At 41.5% G+C, this 22,434-nt stretch overlaps 1 protein-coding gene across 12 annotated transcripts in view; it reads left to right on the top strand.

Annotated features, from left to right (window-relative positions):
- ANAPC10 (anaphase promoting complex subunit 10) overlaps positions 1-22,434 on the top strand; it is a 248,243-nt gene that overhangs the window by 49,510 nt on the left and 176,299 nt on the right. The gene's annotated exons all lie outside the window — the stretch shown is intronic.

Raw genomic sequence — 22,434 nt, 5'->3', positions numbered from 1 at the left:
TTGAGTGTTTTGTTTTATTTTTCTTGATAACTTACTTTGTTCTGTCTGTTATTACTTGAAACCACTTAAATCCTACTTTTTATACTTAATAAAATCACTTTTTGCTTATTAATTAACCTAGACTAAGTAATTAATGCCTGGGGGAGCAAACAGCTGTGCATATCTCTCTATAAGCATTATACAGAGTAAAATGGATTTATTTGGGGTTTGGATCCCATTGGGAACTGGGTATCTGCTGCCAACAGGAGCACTTCTTAAGCTGTTTTCAGTTAAGTCTTCAGCTTTGTGGATGTGTTTTAGACCTGGATCTGTGTTTGCAGCAGGCTAGCGTGACTTGCTCAACAAGGCAGGGTTTTGAAGTCCCAAGCTGGCAGGGAAAACGGGCTCAGAGGTAGTCTCAGCACATCAGGTGACAGTCTCCAAGGGGTTTCTGTGATCAGACCCATCACAGATACTATATGGAGTTGTGCAAGGATCACAGGCACAGTTTTGTCCCATTCCCAATCAGCTCATGGAAATAAGAGGATATGAATTATCTACTTCAAATCAGAGCAATTTACCCTCTTTCCCATCAAAGATTGCTCTCTGTCCTATTTCTAGCATCAGAGAAGCAGTAACAAGCAGAGCACAGTTCCATCTGAAACATCTGAATAGATCTGTAAAATAGGCTTTTTTTAGATTCCCATTTATATTTCCACAGACAATTTTCTTGCTTTGCATATGGATGGTAATGATCGGAGTTGGGGAAGTGGGGGGAATGCTACCATTTGATTTGACAAGTGTTCCCAGGATCTATTTCAGGATCAGAATAAGGAAATTCACTTTTGTCTCTTTCTGGAAAATTCTGCTGTACACACAGCAAAAGAACTAAAACAAATACAGAATGATATTGTTTCTGGAGTATCATGGATTTATGATAAATATGGTGCCAAGACAGTCAATCATGGGCCACAGCTGATGATGCATCATATTGGATACAAGGTCTCATCTCAGAAGAATGTTAACAAAGGAGAAAGATGATTGTTACTGAAAACAAGTGATGCCACAGAAACAAAGTTTCAGTGCTTAGTGAAGCCTGTGGGTATGCAGCACAAGAGTTCAGTGAACAAGAGTTCACATCAGCCTACTCCCGTATAACTCCTACTACCACCTTCACATCTCACTCTATCATCTGTTGGCAGAGATCAAGATCCCACTGTCTGTTGGCCATGCCCTCAACTGCTGAATAGAGAGAATCTTTTTTTTTTTTTTTTTTTTTTTTTTTAAAAGAGCTCCATCAGTTAATGAACCAGTCTCCTTTTGGATGCCCATATTTAAAGGGTAGTCCAGCTTCCCACCTGGAAAGCACACTGCTATGAATATTGAATTGTAGTGAATCTGTGGACCTTAGTGTAATGAAAAATAGGACATTTTCAACTAAGCACAGATTTTTTTTTCTTTGTTTAAGTAATAAGGTCCACTTGGCCCAGACCCAAGACAATTGGATCATCCAGAATAGAAATGGAAACTTACATCCAAAGAATCAGGTTTATTTTGTTAGGGGAAATTAGCTATGCTCTGCAGTAGGAGAAATTATGCTTGTTCTAAAGTAAAGGTAACAGATTCTGTGATTTGGCAGAGGTATATACAGTTTGAGCAATTGGAATTTAATTGTGTTGGTGGGGCTGCGGCACAATACCTCTGTGACCAGAGCACAGCCTCTCTGTGCAGGAGATCATGGACACTGGATTCAAGTAAATGCAGATTTAGTGCCAACTGCCCTGACCCACCTATAATTCCCCTTCTCTGAATCTGCTTATTCAGAGTTGGCATAGACCTTCTCTCCCTACAAATAATTTGGGTAGTTGCAGAGTTCATCAATCTTTCCAACCATCCCAGCTGAATCTTCATATCTCTGTCACCAGCAGCTGACTCCATCTCTTTCATCTATAGATACTTTACTACTGATGTAATCCAGAACAATTCTAATTTCTGTGGAAATACACCTGCTTATGCCAATAATGAATGTGGCTCAAGCTCTTTATGTAGTCATTTTGGGGGCTTTCATCTGACAGGAGAAATTGTGAAAAGTGATAAAACTCCCAAGCAAACCCCCTTTAGAACAAGTGCAGCTCCTTTAGGAAATGTCAGTTCTGTGTTTTGCCCAGGGAATAGGAATCCTTTGCTTCAGAATCAGTTTTTGCAAAACAGAATGGCATGTTGCCTCTACGCTAGTAGGCTGGTTGACTTGGCAACATTCAGATGTCACTTACTCTAATTTAAAGACATTTCACAAAATGCTTATAATTAAACTGGTCAAAAGTCTGACTGAATCCCAGCAAGATCATTCCAAAGCTTCATCCTTCCAGAAGAGAAAACTGAGTACCAAATAGTTTGTGTGTGCACGTCATTTGGAAGAGAAAAATATCAAGCTGCTTTCTACTCTATATGGATCTCAAGCACAGTTAGTAAGAACAGAGGTTCGCTCTGCTGTTCTAGCTCAGATCTTCCCCTTCTCTTACCTACTAAGGCTGCTGAATTTGTTGCTGGCTTCCACCCCAGAAGTGGCTGCATTTCAGTGATATTCTGGGTTTTATTATTTATGAAGCACTTTGGGATCCTTTCAGATGAAAAGTGCTATATAAATTAAGGTTCTGTGTTCTCTCCACTTGTATTTTGTAATTCAATGTGGCTAGATTTTTATGCACTAAAAATGGTTGAATTTTTAATATTGCATATTCAATTTTTCAAATGTTCACTTTGTATAATTTAACCTTAGCTATGTCTAGACAGATTTCCTGGGTATGGCTAAACAATTTTGAATGAAAATTATGGGCTGATCTTTTTTGCACTTTCATAAACAGAATGTTTCCGTTATGTATGTTAAAAACAGAACAAATGGAAATTGGAGACATAGGAAATTGCAGTTTTTTCAACAATTTTGCAAACCTTTACTGCAGAAAATATTGCTGGGAAATAACTTATTACCTTGCAATCTTTGGAAATGTGATGTGACTGTTGCTACTGCTAGTTAGATTCCTAACTAGAATAGAACCTGAAGCTTGAGATTTTGCTGTCAGTCCTAGTTCCTGAGGCAAGGAACTACCTATCCCAAACATTCAAGAATGGTAAGTCAGACTCCTTTCCCCTCCCAAAAAATCATGATTGTCTTAAAATGAGATTTTGTTGAAAATCACTAACTACATAAAAATAAAGGCTTCTCCATTTACTGCCCACAGGTACTCCACTTATCTTCCCCTATCTTCTAGGATGCATGCCATACAGTCGTCCTTCATAATTAACCAGGGAGGACTGATAGCTACTCCAGTCCCATTCTTTCTCCATATCTCTTCACAGTCTCCTGTGAAGCTCACCCTCTTTCCTAGGCTTCAGAGCCCGAACCGCAATTTCGAAGCACTGTCTGCAAAGTTATTTTTAGAGCACTAGCGCAGGTTCCACTAACACGAGTCTGTTGACCCAGACTGGGAATTTCACTTCCACAGGCTCTGTAGACATACCGTAGTAGGCCACAGTCTACCTGTGTACCATGCTTGTGTACACACAGTTTGTGTCAATATGTTATGGATACCTGATGGCAGAAATTAAGTACACATTTTCTCCTTTTCTCCAAAGTGGACCTGAGTCGTGCAGTATGAACTTGCAGCTAAGGTTTGTGATGAAAACAGTTTTCTTTTCCAATACAGACAGGTGTCTTTTTTCTAATCTGAGCTACTACCCAACACGAGAAATAACATAAAGAGGATTTGAATTTCCTGTGCAAAATGCAGGACGCTGCAGCTGAGATTTTCAGTGACACGTAGGAGATTTTAATGTCCTAATCGCATTAATTTATTAGGAATTTGGAGTTCAAATCCCTCACGAAGCTTTGAAAAATCTTGATCCACCTATTGAACACACCTATTGGTGTGTTGGCTTCTAATGCTGTATACTAAGGAAATGTTAAGTAATAATTAAAATATTCAAGTGTGGGAAGAGAAGAGGGTGGCTTATTGGAATGAACTATGAAAATTAGAATATTGAAGTTTATTAGATTTTTATATCTGTCTCCACATCTCTGTACCTTAATTAGGCAAAAGTGACTTGAGAATACTCAAGGAAATACTTCTTTAAAACATATTTGTCATGTTTACACACCTACGTTTTAGATAAATAAACTCTTAAAGTTGGGATGAAGTCCTGCACATCCACTGACCATATGTGAGCATCTCTTGGCAGGTCATGAATGTTGTTTCCTGAACTCTCCAAGTGAGAGAACCACAAAGCTAGAAAGTTTTACGGACTGAAATTTAAAGTTTTCAGAATGGCCACCCAAGAAAGTTCCACTCTGAGTTGATGTCAGAATTTTGCTGCTTATTCACTCTCTTCAGAGAGCTTGTTGTAATCTTGATTTATGGCACACAGTCACTTTATGGCACTAATATGACAGATTTTTGTTGCTCAAGTCTGGTAACTAACTGTTCCCCGGATGCTTGTGAGGTCTCTCAGATGGCTGTCAATAATGATTTCACAATTTTAAAAGACAGTCCAAAGTGAGGTGACTTGCGATGCTATTTTAAGTTATACAAAATATGTTTTGGCTGCCAACTTTTGGGTTCTCCCCACCCCCTTTACAAAAGGCTGTCTCCAAAAAATGCATGCAATGCTGTTTTTATAGTAATTGTTTAATTTTTTGCAAAAATCTGTCACTTTTTTCATTTGTTACCATGTATAATGGTGTAATAATAGTAAATTTAGTTTGCTAGTCGTCTTTCTAAAAATTGTCAAAATATATTTTGTTATTATTATAGGTTATACTTTGATGAACAGGCATAAAATCTTGTTGCACTTTTGTTCTTACCCCTACCTTTCTCTTTTCCCTGCCCCCAAAGAAGCTAGTAGCACATGAAATAAACCATAGCTTGATAGTGTACTCTTACATATTACCTTTTGACATGGCCTCTTTGTACACATGAAAATCACTTGCTTCTGCTTTGAGTGTGTCTCTGCTTAGATCCTACTGTAGGTGTGCATGTGCCTCATGCATGTGAGATCATAGTCTTTTGAATAGTGATGTCTATTGAGGCCATGCCTGCATCCTGTGTCTCCTCATGTTCCTGTGCCCTCTTATCACGTGTGGCAATGAGAGAGAACCCAGCAAATGTCCAGCCTACTATAATTTTTTTTTCAGATAATTTAGTGAAGAAATCTCACATTCATCTTTTTTTCCCCTCCTTTCCCAAATTTTATGTTCGACCAAAAAAAAAAAAAAAAAAAAGTGGAAGACTCTCCAATGCACTCCATTACAATGGAGTGAAGCACTTCACACCAACCACCACACTTCATGGTGAGCTGAAAACCATGAGGGCTCAAACATTCCCAATCCTGTGATGGGCTGATCCCTCTAACTGATGTACAAAGCTGATGCCTCTTCCTCTTGGGAGAGAGCAGAACCCAGACAGATGCTTGGTATGCTGGTTGTTTTTCTGAAGGACCTGCATGTTTAGGGATGTTGTTTGGCTCAATTTACATCTCCTTGATTGATCCATGCAGGTCATTTCAGATTCAGAGGAAACAATCACCATCAAAGCAGAGACAAGAGTCAGCATTGGCCCTTGCCTCTCCTGCGCTGGCAGCGTGCATTAGGATTATGTAGTGAAAAGAAGGCAGCAAAGAAGCCGCTCTGGACCCAGAAACGTGATGCTGAGAGCCAGAGCCAGACTGAGTACAAACATCGTTCCTAACACCACACGGGATCATCCTAAAAGGACATAAAACATCACTCCTCCAAAAACAGAGCCTCCAAGTCCTCTGCCAAAATGGGATTGGCACAGGAGAAAGGAGTTGCAGCACCAGTACTGCTGTAAATGGCAGAATTGATTGAGAACCTGAGAGATGTCCTCACAGAGTCATCAATGTCCCCTTTGGGGACATCCTCCTCACTGAAGTGGCAACCAGCACCAGAACCAGTACAGAGGCCATGTCACTCAATTACACCACTATTTGAAGAGATCTGCTCCTCTTCACCCTTACCAAGCTACTCATTTTTACCTGCAGCAACTAGGGGTGCTTCAGAGAATGACCCCAAGAATGGTACAAAAGGGCTCTCACTAAAAACAAGTGAGGCATAAATGGCACAGCCTACCTCAACCAGACCAGTACCCCTACAGCTTGCCATTTTGGCCTTATTGGAGACCACCATCACAGGTGGTCCCAGAGAAGCTGTCCCTCTTGCGCATTCAGGAAGATGATGAAATCGCACTCTCCAGTGGCATTGTTAGGCAGGTATCAACACCAGAGCCTGCCATTAGTTCCCACATGCTGGAGATAGTGGAGGAACAACCGCTGTTTCCACTGAAGGACTAGTCTTCATTGTCTGATGAGGCAAGTGACACCATCTCCATCTGCAGTGGCTGATGACTTCAAGGTGTTCTATGAACTCCTATCCCACGTTGTAGAGACCCTGGACGTTGAAACCACAGCCATACAGGAGATGTCCCACAAGCTTTTTTATATACTAAGTTCTACGAGTCCAGCCAGAATTGCTCCCCCCATCAGTGAGGGAATATTGGAGCTGGCAAAGGAATTTTGGCAAACTTTGACCACTGTTTCTTCCACATCTCAATGAATAGGGGAAAAGATATCAAGTGCCCCCACAGGGCTTCGAGCATTTCTGCATGCGCGCGCGCACACACACACACACACACACACAAATCCAGGGTCCCTGGTGGTAGCAGTGCAGGAGAAATCCAGGTCCTGGGCCTTTCTCTGCATCCGATGAAGTGAGCTGTAGCTCACAAAAGCTCATGCTCAAATAAATTGGTTAGTCTCTAAGGTGCCACAAGTCCTCCTTTTCTTTTTGCGAATACAGACTAACACGGCTGTTACTCTGAAAAGGGCCAGAGAGTCACTAGAATAACATTTTAGCCAGCCATAGTTGCAGCCAACACGGAGACAAGGTCGGTGGTCGTGACTCTCATGAGATGGGCCCCTTAGCTTTTAGTGCCCAGAATACCAAAAGAAATGCAAGCCACCATCAAGGACCTTCCCTTCAAAGGGATAGCACTATTTAGCAAAAGAAGGGGTGAAAAGCTCCATTCCCTGAAAAATTCGTAGGCTACGGTTGCTGGGGATGTATGCACCAGCACCCTACAGAAAGCAATGTAAGTACCAGTCCTCGCAGAGGACACTGTCCTACCATCAGGGTCAACAACATGAGTACCTGCCAAGGAAGAGGTCCCAGTATCCCAAGAGAGTCCCATTGTTGGCCTTCATTGCTCACCCAGCATCATCAGAGAGGCAAAGATCTTGTTCCATTATCACACTGGACAAATGGATGTTGGACATCATCACCCATGTTTACCCTATGAACTTGCACACCTTATCCCCTAACCAACCCACTTCCCTATCCCTCTTGAGGAACCTTTTCCATGAGACCCTGTTATTTAAAAAGTGGCCTCGTGGCTTTTTGCAGGAGCCATAGAGAAGGCTCCTTCGGAGTACATGGGAAGAAGAGGTTCTACTCCCAATACTTCCTTATCCAAAGGAGAAGGGGAGTCTGTGTCAGATTCTAGACCTGAGGAAACTGAACAAATACATTCAGCACCTCAGATTCAGGACAGTAATGCTTGCTGCCATCAGTCCATCTCTGCAGGCCTAAAACTGGTTCACTGCTCTCAGCTTACAGGATACATACTTCCATATAGTCATCCACATGGCCCACAAGAAGTGTCTGAGATTCACAGTGGGGCCAACTCACTATCAGTACAAGATACTGCCATTCAGACTCTCTATGGTAATGAGTCTTCAGAAAATGCCGTGTGCTAGTGGCTTACCTGAGAACACAGGACCCTAAAGTTAACCCTTATCTGGATGACTGACTGATCAGATACAGCTCCCATCAGAAGATGGTGGAATATGTTTGCTCTGTTCACCCAGCTGGGCCTCTAGTGAACTACATAAATAGTCTTGCATCCCATCACAGACAATAGTGCTCATAGGAACTACAATAAATTCTAGGTTGGAGAGAGCATACCTACAGCTTCTACTCAATTTAAAATGAAACCTGGCTACGACTGTATAGATTTGCTTTGGAGTATTAGGCCATATATCTGCATACACGTACATGAGGTTACTTGCAACACTTCCCCTGGCTCAGGTCAGTCTACCCTCTGGTGAGCTGCCAGAGGACAGGAAGATCTCTGTTCCACTTCATGTCCTCACAGAACTGACATTGTGATTAGAACCCAAAAACATCCAAGGAGATACCATTCTCAGCCCTTCCCCTGCAAGAACTTAAATCACAGAGATGGGTCGGGACCACCTACAAATGCAAGGGACCTGGTCTCTGGAAGACACCGGATTTAACATAAATGTCCTAGAACTCAGAGCCATCAGACTGTCCTGTATGAAATTCTACAGTGCAGACTCTGATGAACAAAACATCTGTGATGCACTACATAAACAAGCAAGGAGGTACCTGCTTATTGCCCTCCTCTCTGGAGGCCATCAAAATTTGGACATGGTGTAACCAGCACAGGATAAGCCTCTTCATTTTCTGAGAGTCAGCAACAACCCCAGGGACTTCCTGAGCAGACAATCTGTGACCAGTCATGAGTGGTCCCTTTGGAGGTTCATCATCGAGTTGATATTTCATTGTTGGGGGATTTGGGTGATAAACCTGTTTATTACCAAGGACAATGCCTGATGTCAGAACTTTTGTTCCAGAAGGGCCAGGAGTGTGGGATTGGTACCAGACGCTTTCCTTTTGCAGTGAAATCAAGACCCCCTTTCTTATTTCAACCAATTCTTCTGATCCCCAGGGTGATATCCAAAATCAAATGAAACAGAGCCATGATCATTCTCATAGCTCTTTACTGGCCAAGGCAATTTTGACTGACACACTTATCGTAGATATCCATTTATACACCTACTCAGCTCCCAGACTGCCTGAACCTGATTTTATAGCACCACAATCAGATTATTCCTTCCATATCCAAAGTTTCTGCATCTGACAGCCTGGATGTTGGTTGGTTAAGTACCACGGACAGGGACTGTTCCAGACAAGTCCAGGAGATCCTGATACAGAGCTGGAAGGTATCCACTAGAAAGACTTATTTGTCTAAATGGAAGAGGTTCTTATCGTGGCAGTCCAGCATAACCTGAACCCTATGCAGATTTAAGATCCTTGACTACTTCCTGCATTTGAAATACATTGGCCTTTCATTCAACTCCATGAAGATCCACCTCACAGCAATCTCTGTATGCCATCCACCTGTTCAGTTGTGCTCCATCTTCTCTCACCTGATAGTGTTGAAGTTCCTTAAGGGTCTGTGACATACTTACCCAGCAGTCAGAGAACCTGCTTCTGCCTGGGACCTCAGCATTGTCCTCTTGAGACTCCTGTGGCCTCCCTTTGAGCCTTTTTCATAATAGTCCTTACTTCACCTCACTTTGAACACTGTCTTCCTAGTTGCTATCTCTTTGGCTGAGAGTGTGAGTGAGTTCCAAGCACTTATAGTTGACCCTCCCTACGTGATGTTTCATAGGGACAAGGGGGTGTTGAAACCTCATCCTAAATTAATCCCCAAGCTGATCTCACAGTTCCATCTGAATCAATCAATTAACCTGCCTGTTGTCTTCCCAAGGCCCCACACTATGTTAGGAGAGAAGTTACGTACACTGGACGTTTGTGGAGCCTTACTTTACCTTATTGACAGAACCAAACTGTTCAGGTTCTCTCCAGTATTTCTGACTATAACTGGGAGTTCTGAAGATCAGACCATCTCATCACGATGTGTGTCTTGTTACAAGTTGGCTGGTGTACCTCTCCCACTGAACATCAAGGCTTGCTGTACCAGAGCTCAAGCAACATCCTCTGACTGCTTCAGAAATGTGCCACTAACATTTGCATTATACAGTGGATTTGGCATCTTCCCTAGCTGGGAGAGCAGTACTATAATCTCTCTTTGACTGATGCAGCTGATACTCCTCATCCCACGTTCAGAAGGGTACTGTGAATCCCCACTGCAGTGACTGGTACATATGACACATACTCAAAGAAGGAAGAGTGGTTCTCCCAGATGTTGGGAGTTAGTATGTATCCCGCAACCTGCCTTCATCCTTATTTTTCAGACTCTCCAGCTAGCAAGGGAACCGCTTCACCTTTTATGCCCTTAGACAAGAGCATGGGGAACCACAGGGCTTGTGTGCAAACCTGACAGACACTGCAATTCAAAAATATCCAATTTCACGTGCATGAAGTGCATGCATGTCTATACTGGAATCCACCCTAACGGTATCTCCACGAACCACAGTTACTTTCGTGTAAGTAACTGTTCTTTATGCAGTTTTCTCTCTATTACAGCTTATGCACACAAATTGTATGACTTACATGTGCAAAATTCACTTTGAAGCTTACTTAGTGATGCCTCTGTAGGGAGCTTATATAATTATCTTTGTTCCAGAGCCTACACTATCCTGATTCAATTTCTTTGTACCATTCATGGAATATTGATCCATAAAGCCCTGTATGGTTCGAGTCCTGTTTACTTTAGAGACTGTTGCTGTCCTACTGTAACCAGTCAGAGGGTGGTTTAAAGAACCAGATCCTCAGCTGAAGTAAATTATTACTGACTTAATGGAAACTGTCATTTTATACCAGTTGAGGATCTGGCTCAGAATCTTTAGATGTGCCTGCCTCTTGGCTGAGGGTTCAGTGTGAAAGGCCTCAAGTCTGGAATGAGCTTTGTCCTCTGCTCTGACTGAACTAGAGATGTTGATCTTTTGGGCACGTAACAAGGAATGTCTATTTCATGGGATTTTTTCTGCGTGGAGCGGAGATGAGTGAGAAGTTGTAGAAGTCTTTGTTTTGGTGAGCTAAGAAACTTCTTATACATTGACACTGAGTCAGTGTGCATGCATTTTTTTTAAATGCACTGTACAGGTACACTGTGTACTTTTAAATAAGGAGGTTTGGTTTTTTGCAGGAGTGGGTGGTTTTTCGCAGGAGTGGGTGGGTGAGATTCTGTGGCCTGCGTTGTGCAGGAGGTCAGACTAGATGATCATAATGGTCCCTTCTGACCTTAATATCTATGAATAAATGTAGTGCAGTGCAAGAGATTCTGAGCTATTACTGTTTGTGTGGGGAAGTGATAGGGGCAAAAACTCTGCATGTGATTTGTATGCCCAAAGTTACAGAAACTGTATGCACAAGCTGTTTGGCATTTTGAATATCTTCTCCATAATATAAGCACATTTTTGAGTCCACTTAAACTGTAAGATAAAGTCTCCTTGGTCTAGTTAACCTTCATGCTTCTTTGGCCTTGTGTTCATTATTTTTGTGCCAAATATGTAACAGTATGTTATATCAGTCAACTTCATTGACCACTTGTCATTCTGTTTATATATTTTTGTCATTATTTTATCCCAATTAGACATAACTTTTTGGTACATAGGCACTGGTGCTTTTTGGCTATGCTTTAACCTGCATTTGAATAGTCTGTGGTTTGAAGGAAGAGACAGTCATTAGAAATTTTTATCAAGAATATTCTGCCATGCTTTTTCTTCATTCTTTCAGCCCTCTCTCTTCTCCAGCATGTTCTGTTTTATTCAACTCTTCTTTCCTTCTACTCTTCTGACGTTGTTCAAATTTGATTTTTTTTTTTAAATCTAGCACTTTTGTTTTCAGTTTTTAGTGCAGCTAATGTAGGTTCTTTTTTAATTACTGCTAAAGCCACTACTGAAAGTTCTTTGGAACAGGACTGCCTTCCCCATAACTCTTCAGGAACTCCGGCCTGAGTGAATAGAAAGCTCCTCTGACCTAATGGACTGAAGTGAGATGTCTTGATCATTTTAAGGGAGGTGACTGATGATGACCACAAAGTCACCTCCTTAGGTGGTCGTTGCTTCACTAGAGCAAAAGGAGCTTGCTTTTCACAGTGGGTTCTTTGAGTATGATTCTGTGTTGCTTGTTAAGTTGCTCTTGTGGTGTTCCTCCTTTGACTCACTTGGAACTTCTGAAGTTTCTCTTGGATCTGCTTCACTGTTTGCTGGAACTGGTGCATCATTGCTGTTAACTGGTTCTCTTCCTTCCTAAGTGAAGAGATGGCTGAAGTCCAGAATCTGCTACTTCATGTGTTGACAGTTCCAGTACTGGAATTATGCAGAAGCCTGGTGAAGCTAAATCCTGGTAGCTACATTGTGGTGCATGGCAGTTATGGGAAGGGGGGAAATCACCTTTTTTTTTTGGGACTGGGCCTTCTTTTTTCCTGCCACTATTATGGAGAGCTATATGCACTGTAACAGGAAATCACAGCTAAATAGAAAAGGAATTTTTTCCGTATTTGATCACTGTCATATTTGAGAGATTCTGTATGTTGATAAATACCTTTATATTTCCGAAAATAGGATTTATTCCCTCTGGGATTGATTTTTAATCTTCCTCTTTCTGGAAGAATGCTTTATTGATTGAGAACGCCTGCTACTTTGAAAAGCTTGGATTTTTTTAAAGTTCCCTGATAATAATTAGCATATAAATAGGCAAGATCAATTAATATAGATCACTCTAACAGCTACATCTAATTTTAAAGATTGGTAAATCAGTAAAATAGTGCAAGTTTCAGACTATAATAAAGAATCAAATAGGAAGCTGCCATTTTGACTGCTTTATGAAGCAGATTGTTGAAAGCAAAATCAAGTCTCTCAGAAAGTTTCAAAGTTGTTTTTAAGGTACCCACAGTGTCATGTCTGTGTCACTTTATGACATAGCATAAAATCACTCTCGAGTGTGCTTATAGCATCCAGTTTGTGTCTCAGTACTGTGGCAAATTGCCAGTACTATTATGATGGATCTCGTGCTTCCTCTTCTGCGGGGGGTGGGCGGGGGGGGTTAGGGTGCAGTTCCCTGCCCCTGAACTAGGGTATCTACTGTCCCACTAGTAACCCAGAGAAGGGTAGTGGAGAGGGAGGGACCCGGGCCCATCCCCTACTCCAGGTCCCAGCCCAGGGGCCCTAGGGATAGTGGTAAACCACTTGAGCTAGTGCTTCCTTCCCTTGGGCTACTTCCCTCTCCTGCTCTTCAGCTTATGGGGCTTCCTGCCCTCTCTCTCTGTACAAGCCAGGTGTCTCTTTACCTAGGGTCTTAGTCTTCTAGCCAGCCACGGCACTTCTCCAAACTGCACTCTGCTCCAACTCCTTCCCTGGCTGATTGAAGCAGAGGTTTTTTATCAGGTGACTAGCTTCAGGTGCTCTAATTGGCTTCACGTGCGTTTAATTAATCTATAGAAATCTTTCTTCCCTCTACAGGGAATAAGGCTTCTCCTCATCCTGGGACTTACATATCTCTCCTATATCACTCTCCTGCTGCCTTCTGGACATGCTGTATCACAGTACCTAAAAAGTGTGGTTTCCACAGCTATTATATGTGCTGTTGATACTCTTTATAAAAATGGAAGAGGGAACAGGAATAGGTCAGTGTTTCAAGGATATTAATTACCCAAAATAAGGTAAACAAATAGATGGTACACCAGAAAAGAGGAAGCAAATGTAGCAATTTCATTGATGGAACATTCTGAAGTGATCAAAGATAGTATATATGAAGCATGGCAATGAGATAATTTTCTTCCCTTTTCCTAGTGTTTAAGTTAAATGGGGGATCAAGAACAAAAGAAGGGGTTCACTTACATAGGATCTTCTGTAGTTCATAGGCATTTTGCCTGAGAAAGGACTGTGTGATGGGATCTATAGGATAAAAATAACCCATGGTACAGACTACTGTTATAAGGTATGCTCTGTACTGCTTGAGCCCTGAACTGTGATTGTGACGAGAGTGCAGTTGTTACAGAAAATGGAGTTGGGACTTGTGCAGTGTTTTTAACAAGCCAACACAAAGGGAGGGAGGTTTGGGAACAAGGTGGGAAGGAAGTATGGGATCAACGACTATGCAAATCTAGTGGCACTAGTGCTTGCCAGGGTGACTGCTGTTCCAGTATCGGTGCTGGAGTAGTGACCACGGAGGGGCTGTGTTGTAGCCTACAAGTCTCTCACTGGAATGGGAGTTGGATTCCATTCAGCCCCTGTCCTGATTTAGTGTGTCACACGCATCAGAGTAATCAGGAATTGGATAATTGTCACCCACAGAAACTTATTTGATGTATTAGCTAGTTTCTGTGGGTGAGTCACTACAGAAAGCAGTAAAACAGCTTAACCCCATGTGTTGGAACCAGCTGAGATGGAAATATCTGTAGCAGTCCTTTGAAATTTTTTTTGGCCAAAAATTTGGCCAGAGAGTAACTCCTCTCTCTTTGTTCCTACCAGTTAGCAAGCTGTTTCTTGTTGACAACTTCCATTTGCCCTTCCCTAGTTCCTCTTCCACTGTCATCTCCTCTCCACTTCACACTCCACCTGCTCAGCTCTTCCTCAATTTCCAGTTGCTTAAGGACTCCCCTTTCTCTCTGACTCCATTCCCCAATTATACAAAGTAAATTTGGAATTAAGAGGTTAATGTTAATAGGTTTAATTAAGTGGCGTTGTTTTTGGAGGGAAAATTATTGTAGTAATACTCTTCTTAAATCAAAGAGATTAATATAGGCTGGATTTCTTAAGGCAGAATGAGGTCAGCAAAGCCAATATAGAACACATTGCTCTTAGAATATTGGGCTTACATCTCATCATCTTTGTAGATTTTAAACTAAAACTTTTAAAAGTATATTTGGCCTAATTCTGCAGTGCCTTACACACCTTTCATCGTCACTTACACCAGTTCCAGCTGGGTGAAGAACAGCAATAAATTACAGTGGTAGCATTTCAGAAACACTTGATACAATTGTAAATAACTATGAAATATGGAAGACAGTGAAGAATCAGGTTAATTATGTTTTGGAAAATACAATTTCATTGTCCTTTATATTGTTTGTGTTTTGATTTGCAAATATAAAATTATAACATGCATTAGTGTAGTGTGAGAGTACATAAGAACGGCTATACTGGGTCAGACCAAAGGTCCGTCTAGCCCAGGATTCTGTGGTTCGACAGTGGCCAATGCCCGGAGGGAATGAACAGAACAGGTAGTCATCAAGTGATCCATCCCCTGTCACCAATTCCCAGCTTCTGGCAAACAGAGGCGAGGGACATCATTCCTGCCCACCCTGGCTAATAGCCATTGATGGACCTATCCTCCATGAACTTATCTAGTTCTTTTTTGAACCCTGTTATAGTCTTGGCCTGCACAACATCGTCTGGCAAGGAGTTCCACAGGTTGACTATGCACTGTGTGAAAAAATACTTCCTTTTGTTTGTTTTAAACATGCTGCTTATTAATTTCATTTGGTGACCCCAGTTCTTGTGTCATGAGGAGTAAATAACACCTCCTTATTTACTTTCTCAACACCAGTCATAATTGTGTAGCCCTCTATCATGTGCCCCTTAGTTATCTTTTTCCAAACTGAATAGTTCCAGTCTTATTAATCTCTCCTCAGATGGCAGACGCTCCATATCTCTAATCATTTTTGTTGACCTTTTCTGAACCAATTCCAATACATCTTTTTTGAGACAGGGCGACCACATCTGCATGCAGTATTCAAGATGTGGGCGTACCATGGATTTATTTAGAGGCAGTATGATATTTTCTGTTTTATTATCTACCCCTTTCTTAATGATTACCAACGTTCTGTTTGCTTTTTTGACTGCTGCTGCACATTGAGTGGATGTTTTCAGAGAACTATCCACAATGACTTCAAGATCTCTTTCTTGAGTGGTAACAGCTAATTTAGACCCCATCATTTTATATGTATAGATGGGATTATGTTTTCCAGTGTGCCTTACTTTGCATTTATCAACATTAAATTTGTTGCCCAGTCACCCAATTTTGAGAGATCCTTCTATAGCTTTTCGCAGTCTGACTTTGTCTTAACTATCTTGAGTAGTTTTGTATCATCTGCAAATTTGCCACCTCACTGTTTACCCCTTTTCCCAGATCTTTTATGAATATATTGAATAGGACTGGGCCCAATACAGACCCCAGGGGGACACCACTATTTACTTCTCTCCATTCTGAAAACTGACCATTTATTCCTACCCTTTGTTTCCTATGTTTTAACCAGTTACCAATCCATGAGAGGACCTTCCCTCTTATCCCATGACTACTTACTTTGCTTAATAGCCTTTGGTGAGGAACCTTGTTGAAGGCTTTCTGAAAATCTAAATACACTATATCCACTGTGTCCTCCTTGTCCACATGGTTGTTGACCCCCTCAAAGAATTCTAGTAGATTGGTGAGGCATCATTTCCCTTTACAAAAACCATGTTAACTATTCCCCAACAAATGATGTTCATCTATGTGTCTGTTTTGTTCTTTACTAGCATTTCAACCAGTTTGCCCAGTCGTGAAATTAGGCTTACCAGCCTGTAATTGCCAGAATCAACTCTGGAGCTCTTTTTAAAAATTGACGTCACATTACCTATCCTTCAGTCATTTGGTACAGAAGCTGATTTAAATGATAGTTTACAGACTACAGTTAGTAGTCCTGCAGTTTCACATTTGAGTTCCTCCAGAACTCTTGGGTGAATAGTTATTACAGTTTAGTTTATCAATTTGTTCCAAAACCCTCTAATGACATTTCAATCGGGAACAGTTCCTCAGATTTGTCACCTAAAAAGAATGGCTCTGGTTTAGGAATCTCCCTCACATCCTCAACCATGAAGACGGATGCAAATAATTCATTTAGTTTCTCTGCAGTGGCCTTATTGTCCTTGAGTGCTCCTTTAGCATCTCGATTGTCCAGTGGCCCACTGGTTGTTTAGCAGGCTTCCTGCTTCTGATATATTTAATTTTTTGCTATTACATATGTGTCTCTAAAGTGTTGGCAGAAGTGAGCAGGTGGATGGGAAAAATCAGAGGTGGCTTGGAAGCAAAGATGACAGAAGAGACAGACTGATCAGGGTATAGAGCAGGACACAAAAGGACAAAAGCAGTGAGGTTGACCTGCCATTTAATTTTTATATCCTTGTACTGTGTGTTTATTTTAGTTCTTGTTTCTTATACTTTCTCAACTGCCAACCATCTCACAAATTTTAATATTTCAAATATCTTTTCAATCAGTACACTGTAGAGCAGGTTAGAAAGAGATGGAGGAGATGCACTGAATTAAAAATATTTAAAATCAACATTTGTAACTGCTGTTTTTTTTCAGTTTTTATTTTATTTTATATTTCAGTGAGACACACCTAAATAGATTTAAAATCAGATTTAACTTTTGTTCTTTTTAATCTGTTATGTAATTAGTCATTCTGGCAGACATTTTAAAATTGCCCAAAGGCATTTAATTTTGTGATGAAAAGCTGTTTAAATCTGATTTAGTGAATGGCCTGCATCTGGGGAAAAAATTATAGGAAATCACTTAATATACAACAATGCCATTTACAATGGACTTTTGCTGGTGACTCAGTGGTTCCCAGGGAATTATAATCTTGGCACAATTGATTTGAAATAGAACATATGAATAGGTGTTTATTGCTCACATATAATACAGTTGACAATGAAGTCATTTGAGACAGGTTAACAGCTATAAATTCTTATTATAGGCGGAGCTTTAGCGACACCTATAGTTAAGGTTTCCTGACACTTTTTATATTATTATTATTCTTTTTATTACATTATATTACTTATTATATAGCATTATAAGAGCCAGTTTTCAGTTTCTCATAGCTTTTTTGCCAAACTTTAACCGCTTGGCCTGAAGTTGTCTGTGGTAGGTGTTTGCCTCAGGCTGAATTTTTTTTTCTGTCCACAAAGTTTCAGCTAAAATAGTTACTGTTTTTAAGAACAAGATTAGGGGGAAATGCTTTTGTTTTTTGTTTTTTGGTTTTTTTTTTGCCGGTGTTAACAAAATTTTTACAGCCACTTCACTGAGAAGTTCTAGCACCTCCAAGCTTTGGTGCAGGGCTTTGAAGTTTGTTAGGGAGGGTGCACTGGTGGCAGGGTTGAGCCTTCTCATGTCCTCATGAACATTTGTCCAAAATTGGAAAAGTTATGAGCCTGTGAAAAATTGCAGTTAGCACATATTCAGTAGAGGTTTCTTAGATTTTAGCAGCTAAATTCCCTGAAGATTCTGTCTGCATTGGGCATGCTCCAGCCTGGGACTGAGAAGGATTTCCCTGCAATCACAGCTCTGGGCTGCTGTGCATCATGCTGAGTTTGGGTCCAGACACCTGAACTGAGAGCCTGTTGGGCCCCAGGCAGCATGGAAGAAAAAGCTGCCCAATTGGACTGCAGGGGGGGACAAGATCTGAACCTAAGGGGAGGAGGAGAGGAGACTGGGACAAGGACCCTGGGGGAGGAGGGAAGGGACTGCAACTGGAGACTGATGGGTGGGGAAGAGAGAAATTGGGACTGGAAGTTGGGGTGTTTGGGAAGCCTGGAACTGGCTTGACCAAGAGACTGGGACAAGGGGGTGGAGTAATGAGATTATCAATGGGAGCCTGGGGAGGGAAATAGGGACATAGTGGGAACAGACAAAGAGGTCGGGGACAGGGAAGGTGATTGGAGGCTAAAGTGGTGGGGGGAAATAGATCTGATTAGGAACTGGTGGGGGATTAGACTGGGACTAGTTGGACAAGGAGCTGGTGAGGTGGGAACTGAGAATGGTTAGGCAAAGAGACTGGGACTTGGAGCAGTGAGGAAATTGGGATGGGAAGTCCAGAGGGGGAGTCTAAGACTTGCTGGGCAAGGAGACTGAGACTGGAATGAGAGGCCTGAGGAGTGGAGATTGGGACTGGCTGGGTAGAGTTGGTGAGAAATTTTCAGACTAATGAGATGTCAGTTTGCTGAAGCGAAATGTTTAGTCTAATCTATTAGAGATTTGACAAAACTTTAGTTGAAACCCAGGCAGGTTTCCATGGTGAACCTCTCTGTTTCAGGTGCCATGATTCTGGCAGGTTCCCTGCTCTGTGGCAGCTGCCCTAGGAACCTCCACTGCAGCTGAAACTCCCAGTGTTGCTAGGCTGTGTGGCAGGGAGTCATGGGGCTGTCAGATCTGCTCACTCCACAGAAGCAGCCTGGGTCATATTGGTTTGAGCTGTGACTCTAGGCTGTTGGTTTCTCTGGTCTGTAGCAGGGAGGCTCCTGGGGCTTTGAGTGCTCAAGCCATGGCTCTCAGGGCTTGCAGGGTCCTTGCTGCAGTGCTGGGAGCTTGGAAGTCCTAGGACTGGCTTCCAGGGCCCATAGGTCTGGGTCCTACCCCACAAGTGGGCAGCCTGTAGGCACAGTAGTCTGGAATCCATGGAAGTCCCTGACCGTGGGGTTCAAGCAAGGAGTCTAGCAGCCTGGAGAGCCACAGCTCCAGCCAGGGCTACCCAGAGCTGGCAGGCTCCCTGGCTCTGAGTGTTGAATTGAAATTGACATTTCTGAGTGTCAGTTTTGGTTTTAAAAAACTTTACAACTTTATACACAAAGTTACATTCAAAGAATGTTAAGGTTGCAAAGTCAAGCACTGAAAAGTTAGGAAATGCCAGAATGAAGGTTTTTTGTGCAACCTTAATTTGGCCCCCTTGTGCACTGTTTTTTCCACAGGACTCCTGTCTTGTTCAGTGCACAGAATGGATTGTGCTCAATTAATGACAGCTGTTCAATATTTTATTTTCTTCTGATTTCCTCATGGGTTTTGATGGGGCTCAGCACTGTAGCATGAGAGTGTTTCATAAACAATTTATCCTAACAACAACCCTGAGATGGGGGAAGGGGCGGGCATTATTGTATCCATTTTACAGATTGGAAATTGAGGCACAGAGGGATTTATGTCAGAAGTAACCACTAATTTGGGGTCCAATTTGAGATACTTAGGACCTTATTTTTCAAAGCATTTCGTATTATATAGCACTTCATATGTTCAAAGCCCAGCTTCCATTGACTTAAGATGCAGTTGTGAGTGCCCCAGATTTCTGCAAATCAGACCACGGGATCTCAAGTCTGGCACCCAGAAACTGAGGAACTCATCATTAGTGACCACCTCTGAAAAGTTTGGATTAAATGACTTGCCAGGCATCACAGAGGATCTCTGTGGCAGAGGCAGGAGTAGAATCCACTTCCCCAAATCAGCATTCAACTGCCTTATCCATGCGACCCTCCATTTTGTTCCTGTAATCCCCTGCCTCATTCACTACACACCTTCCAACTTCTGGAACAAATGAGGTAAGTATCCTACAGACAACAGTCATCTTCATTATACACCCCTGATTCATCTCTAGAGCAGGTCTTTCGTGTGCACTGCATGAGACACAGGTCCTATGGGAAAAAATAGTATGTGATCATGTAATTACAAAGACTTGTCATAATGCATTCACACAAGGGGGCTGAATTAAGATTGCACAGGCAACCTTAATTCTGGCATTTCCTAACATGAGTCCTTGACTTTGCAGCCATAATATTCCTCTAACATAGTGTTTTGCATATAGTATATGTGCACACTTACACAGTTTTATATGTACACCCACACACACCCTTCCTCTGCACTGTAGAAACTCTCCAGTTCTGCTGACTGTGGCCTTTTGTAGATCTGAAGGTGGAATTAGGATTTGACCCTGAGCGTATGGAATGGTAGCTTCCACAACAGTGAAGATTATATCTGAACTAAATGGATGTATCTCAAATTGGGGATTCAGCAGGCAGACCAGACGGTGATATATTTTTCCTCTGTGTTGGGCCAGTATGAAATGAAATTTAAAATCTTTGCTTTCATGGCTTCAGCACCTTCATTTATACTTTAGTCTTTGGCTGCGGGTGCACAAACAGAGAATCACCACAAAAGCAAGCTTTTTCAGAGGTGATCTCTCAGATAAGCTCCCCCAAACAGTTCCAGGAGTGGAATGACAGTTTCTGAAAGACTCCACAGAGATGGAATCTCGGAGAGTTTACAACAAAATCTTTGTAATAAAAGACAGAGAGAATTTATTTATTTTCCAGCTGGCACTCAAGCATGCTGGAGTGGCATTCCTCCTGGACATGACACTTACTCATTTTTTTTCTAACAACTAACCATTTATATGTTGTGCAGCCTGGTGACAGCAGGAATTCTTTGTGTGACCCAACTGACTTCTAGGTTGCCACGAACAGCTTCCCCATGCTGGATTGTCCTAATAATATGTTGTTGAGTTGGTGTGTGCAAAGAATTCAAAGTTACATGTGCAAAATATGTTTGCTTTATAGAGTTTTTAGAAAGGGCAGAAAACATGCTTGCCACTAAGAGGCAGTAGTGAAAAGGAGGTGTCTGGCTGGCTATTAGGATTTCATTGTGTTTATCATATTGTGAAGGTTTTGTTAGGGCACCTACAGCCATTAGCAGGAGTGGGTTTTATCTGAAATCTAGATAAATAAAATAATGACTAAAAGCTTTTATGTTGGTTCAGTTGTTTCTGAACATTACAAGGACAGTCTAGGGTTCTTCGCCCTGCCCAAGACTGTTCAGCAGTGCCTCTGAAGTGGCAGCTCTTATGAGCTGTAGCTCACAAAAGCTTATGCTCAAATAAATTTGTTAGTCTCTAAGGTGCCACAAGTATTCCTTTTCTTTTTGTGAATACAGACTAACACGGCTGCTACTCTGAAACAGTTCTTATGTGTTGTCTGTAGAAAACCTATCAGAACAAAATATAAGTTTTAATGCATATTGGGGTTAACATTCACATAACATTTTCAGGAGAACGCCAGTACTCTTGAGCTACTGAAAACACAAATCATCCACAGTGGAAACATGCTAGTAATATAGACCTCCATTTGCTTAGCAGTGTGAATTCTGCTTGCTTCTGGAGTATTTATTACTTCAGAACTTCTTTGTACTGAACATTCTTCCGTAGTTCTTTGAGTTGTGCTTTGTTGAGGATGGGTAGCTACAAGATAAGTTGTTCCCCAACTTTTTACATAGCATCTTGCCCCATTTCCACATGTTGACCATAGATGACATGGTTTAGACTTTGACTGATAACTCTTTGCGCATTTTGACATCAGCTTTTGTAGGATTAGAGGAAAAACGACTATACTGGACATTACTCCATTTATTGTCAATGCCAAGTTAAAATGGAGGTTGTCATACCAAGATCTGATTAACTGACCTCACTGGAATGCCGAGACACCAGTCATGGAGCTTGGCAGATAGCACATTACATGTCATCATGAAATCCTCCACCTATCCTCAGTCTCTGCTATACTTCCCTCCCCACAAAAATCTGTGGAATTTTGGAATCCTCACTTCTTGTGGATTTATGTAAAAATCCAAATAAGGTATTCATTCCATCCTTTGAGAGTTCAGATTGGCTGGAACAAAATTTTAAAACAAATTGAAAGAAGCTTTATAGGTTGACATTTTGTCCCAATTTCTTTCTGATACGTGTATTACATGTGAGAATTAGAACCATGTTGCTTTAATTTAACATTTTTTACTAAGTTAACTAATATTAACTTTTTATATCAAT

Source organism: Chelonia mydas, chromosome 4 (assembly GCF_015237465.2).
Source record: "Chelonia mydas isolate rCheMyd1 chromosome 4, rCheMyd1.pri.v2, whole genome shotgun sequence".
NCBI lineage: Eukaryota > Metazoa > Chordata > Testudines > Cheloniidae > Chelonia > Chelonia mydas.
Note: the sequence above shows the minus strand (reverse complement) of the source record. Positions and strands in the feature narration are given on the sequence as shown.